Here is a 4,712-nt window from a genome sequence, read left to right as displayed (position 1 = left end):
CACCCCATCCCCGCCCAGGAAGAGAGGATGAAGGACAAACTTTGGATGACTGGCCTCTTCTCTGAGCTCTATCCCTGGTGAGGGGACCCAGAGCGGGATCTGCGGGCCAGGCCAGGCTAGACACCAATCAGCCCCTCAGATCCCCCTCCAACCCATCTCTCCCCACTCTGCCTCTCCTTCTCGCTGGCCCTCCCTAGTGGACATTTGTGTGTCTCCCTCTTTCTGCGTCTCTGTCTCTGACTCTCATGACTTGTTATCTACCCCCCTTCCTCCTCTCTCCTTTTCTTCCTTCCGCCAGGCTGATCCCTCCGTGCGTGCCCCTTCCTCAGCCTCTGTCTGTGTCCCTCTCCGTCCTTCCTCCCTGCCTGGCCCCTGCCTCTGCACCATCACTGCTCCGCCCTTCCCAATCAACAGGAGTGCAAGCAGGGGGTCCCCTAGGAAGGACACCTGCGGCTCCTGCTCTGGGTCCCTTTTTACAGACCAGGGGCAGAGCTCAGAGAGCTCAGAGAGGGCACCCTCCTAAGGGTCCCTGAGCTTCACTCAGCCCCAGGGGTGAGGAGCTGGGTGATTGAGCTCCCTGTGGGCTGAGTGGGGCTGAGGGTACAAGAAGGGGGCAGTGGGACAGGAGCTGAGCATGTACTCAAGAGAGGGGCCTTTGCCCATGCCGTTACGTGTCTTGAATGGGAAGGTGAGGAAGGCAGGACACGGTGACTGATTTGGGGTGTGGGACAAAGAGAGATAGAGACGCAGAGATAAAATACAGCAGGAGACAGAGAGACAGAGAGAAAGCCAGATCTAGAAAACCAGAAAGAGAGAGATGGAGTAAGCCCAGAGAAGGGGGTTCACCTGCCCGGGTTCACACAGCACCATAGGCTGAACCTGACTCCACCTGACTCCGTGCTGAACCAGTGCTCGCCTCTCCCAAGGTCCAGCCGAGGGCTCCTTCCGCACTTCAACCTGCCAAACCCAAACCCAGGGGTGTTGAGTACGAGGCACAGCCCATCTGCATTTGAAGTTTGGTGGGGGGTGGGCAGTAGTATAGGAAGGTGATCATTCTCCCTCCTGCTCTGCGACTCTGGGGGGTTCGCTGTGCTTCTGGACGTCAATCCCCCGCCCCCGCAGCCCCCACCCCTCCACCTGCCTGCACCGTCTGTCTGTGACAGGAACAAACAGTATTTACTGACAAGTGTTTAAAACCACTCCACACCTCCCCCCCCCCACCCTTGATGGGAATTCTCCCTTCATTGGTATCTTTTGGATGCTTTTGCAAGACAGAAATTCAAGCGATGTGGACAGAGATACGACCCCAAGATGGGAGGTCATGGCATTTGCCCACAAAAGGGCTGAACTTGGCTCTCAGAATAAAAGAAAGAATAGCAAGCCGCGCAACTTTGTTTCTAGGAATTTATCCTCCGACTCGCTTGCGCACACTCTTCAGTCCGTCCTGAGAGACAGCAAATTTCTACAGAGGGTGTCGAATGCTGCCATTGGCGTAGGAAGTAAAATAACGCACACGTGCACACGGCTGCTGGATCACAGACTGTGTGCCTGTAGCCCCGGAAGGAGCCGGTAGTGTGGACTGCACAAGGCGGGGACTGTGGGGCCTGGGGTGGGAAGAGCCTTGTTCTCGTCGCGTACCAATCTCTGGGGCGCCTTGGATTTTGCAAAATGTGCGTGTATTGCCCGTGGGAACCACAACGTACATCGAAAAGCAACAAGGGAAAAGGATGGGGGAAAACAGGAGGAAGGGCTCAGTGGGGAAGCAGGGTTTGGGTGGAGATACAGAGTGGGTGGCGGGGAAGGATGTCGGGGGCAGCTGCAGGGTGTGAGAGATGTTGAATGTAAGTTCCGTATCCCGCGAGAAGAGCCAGGGAAGAGTGGAACTGCTTTGGCTCCCTTGGGACTGTGGGGTTACGTGAAACACGGAGAGACTGGACCACCTGGGACCCGACACATATTTGGGTTTCACGATTCGTCGGCGGGTTGGGCTGGACAAGCCGCAACAACCTCCCGGCGGGGGTTCGGATGTCTCTCTGTGCACTAAGGAGCCAGGTCTCTGGGCGGTTCTGTGCGACATCACCCAGTCCCGTTTGAACATGAGACCTCAACCCCGGGGGGGCATTTGGTAGGACAGACTGAGCTGGATAATTGGGGGAGAAGCCTCACTGGCCTGACAGGGGGATGGGGGTCACTGGAGATCGCCTTTCTCCTCTCTCCCCACCTCTCTTCCTCCCTAACTGGTCTCTCACTGCTGCAATCCTGGAGGGCTTCCTGTGGGAAGCCTCTCCTGTGCCCTGCCCAGCTCCTTCTTTTGAATCCCTTTCAATTGTGGGGAAAGGCACAGCCAGAGGTGGGGGAGATCTGGGGGGGAGTTTGATGGGGAGGGAAAGGGGGCAGAAACTGCTCCCAGGGTCCAAATTTCCTTCAACCCTGAGGTCTGCCTGTGCTCATCTGTCTGATGGCTTCTCTCTCTCCCTCTCATCCCTGCCTCCCTCCTCTCCTTCCTGTTTCGCCTCTTCTTGTCTCTGTCTCTGATTTCATCTCTCTCCCTCTCTCTCTCTCTCGTTTTTGTTTTCTGTTTGACCTCTCCATCGGTCCCTTTTGCTGTCTCTGCCTTTCTTTGTCTCTGTTTCTGCGTCCCTGTCCTCTCTGCCTGTCTTGTTCTATTTCCATCTCGGTGTCTTTGTCTCTCTCTTCTCCCCACCTCTCTCCCCATCTCCTTTCCCTATCTCTGTCTCTCTCCACAGTCAAAAAAGCCAAGTTTGATGGTGCCCAAGGTAAGTGGCCTCTATTCCTGCCCTGTCCTGTGTCGTCTGTCTGTCTGTCTGTGTCTTGGAGACATAGGGGAGGGGGGCAGAGCCAGCGACAGGGGACTTGGGCTGCCTGTCTGCTGAGCATCACAGAGTCTCAGACCTGGCTTGTGATCCCAGAGTCTCCCCAGCCATCCCCTGGAGAATCCAGTGGAGGTGGGGCTCACCCTGAGCCAACAGCCCTTCCCAGGATCCTAAGAGACAGGCTGGGACTCCTAGAGCAGGCTACAGGTGGGAAAAGTGAGGCTCGGAGAGGCGAAGGGAATTTCTTATTGTCATTTAAACAAAATATTTTTTAATGTTTACTTATTTCTGAGACCGAGAGAGACAGAGCATGAGTGGGGGAGGGGCAGAGAGAGAGGGAGACACAGAATCCGAAGCAAGTTCCAGGCTCTGAGCTGTCAGCACAGAGCCCGACGTGGGGCTCGAACCCACAAATTGTGAGATCATGACCTGAGCCGAAGTCGGTCGCTCAACTGACTAAGCCACCCAGGCGCCCCTTACTGTCATTTTTGTTCCCCTCTCCAGGGCCTCAGTCCTCCCATCTGAAAAACCAAAGCTATTGAATGTAGTCATTTCTAAGCAGCTAGATTAGGCACCCCCAAATCCCACAAGGCCCTTCCCTTATGCTCTGAGGGACTGGGGCAGGGGAGGGGCTCTGGGGGTCAGCCTGGGCTGTAGGCACAGAAACAGCTCCGTCTATTGGACCTGGTTATTGGACCGTGGCCCCAAGCACACGGAGACCCCGGGGGATTATAAGAGGGTCGTCTAGAGCTTGGGAAGGGGCATGGGGACTCCCTGGGCCCCTGTGCTGACCCCTGCTCTCACCACTGCAGAGAAATTCAACACGTATGTGACCCTGAAGGTGCAAAATGTCAAGAGCACGACCATCGCGGTGCGGGGCAGCCAGCCCAGCTGGGAACAGGATTTCATGTTGTGAGTCTGCAGTGACTGAGTTAGCAGGGCCTGTCGCCTCGCTTGCTGGTCCCACAGAGCGAGCCGGACACCTGGGTGTTGTCTGGGACTCCGCTCCCTCCTCCCGCGGCCCCGCGGCCAGCCATCGGCTTAGCCTCTTGATCTCCGTCCGTGGCCACCAGCCAAGTCCCCGCTGCCCGCCAGCCTCCGCCCCTGGCCTCCTGCTGCTGCCCGCCTCCTGCCTCCCGGCAATCTGTTCTCCTCCAGGCAGCCAGGGGGATATTTTTAAAACTGCAAATCACATCCTGTCACTCTCTAAACTTGCCCATGGCTCATGGTTTGTGAACCTCAGAACAAAACCCACACTCTTCTCCCTAGCACCCCCTTTCCCGGCCCGGCCCCTGTGATCTCCTGCCAGTATCTGCCTCCATCTCTTCTGGCTCAGCTTGTTCCTGCCCCAGGGCCTTTGCACTTGCTCTTCTCTCCTCTCCTCCACCGCTCCCACCGGACCTGGCAGGCTCCATCTTGTCCTTTGGGTCTCACCGGTGTCACCTCCTCAGGGAAGCCCTCCCCGACCACAGCCCCAAGCTTCAGTTGGAGGGCAGTTTCAGGTCTAGCCACCAAGTGTTATTTTAGTCATTTGTGTGATTTCTTTTCCTTTTAAAAATTTTTTTTAATGTTTATTTATTCTTGAGAGAGAGAGAGAGAGACAGAGACAGAGCCTGAGTGGGGGAAGGGCAGAGAGAGAGGAAGACACTGAATCCGAAACAGGCTCCAGGCTCTGAGCTGTCAGCACAGAACGTGACACGGGGCTCGAACCCACAAACCATGAGATCATGACCTGAGCTAAAGTGGGACGCTCAACCGGCTGAGCCACCCAGGTGCCCCGTATGACACCCCATCTTCTCTGATGATGACCAACAAAATACCAGGCCCCCTTCTAAGGCTTTGATTAAATCAACCCCCCCCCCGCCACACACACACACA

The sequence above is a fragment of the Panthera uncia genome, chromosome A2 (assembly GCF_023721935.1).
Source record: "Panthera uncia isolate 11264 chromosome A2, Puncia_PCG_1.0, whole genome shotgun sequence".
NCBI lineage: Eukaryota > Metazoa > Chordata > Mammalia > Carnivora > Felidae > Panthera > Panthera uncia.
Note: the sequence above shows the minus strand (reverse complement) of the source record.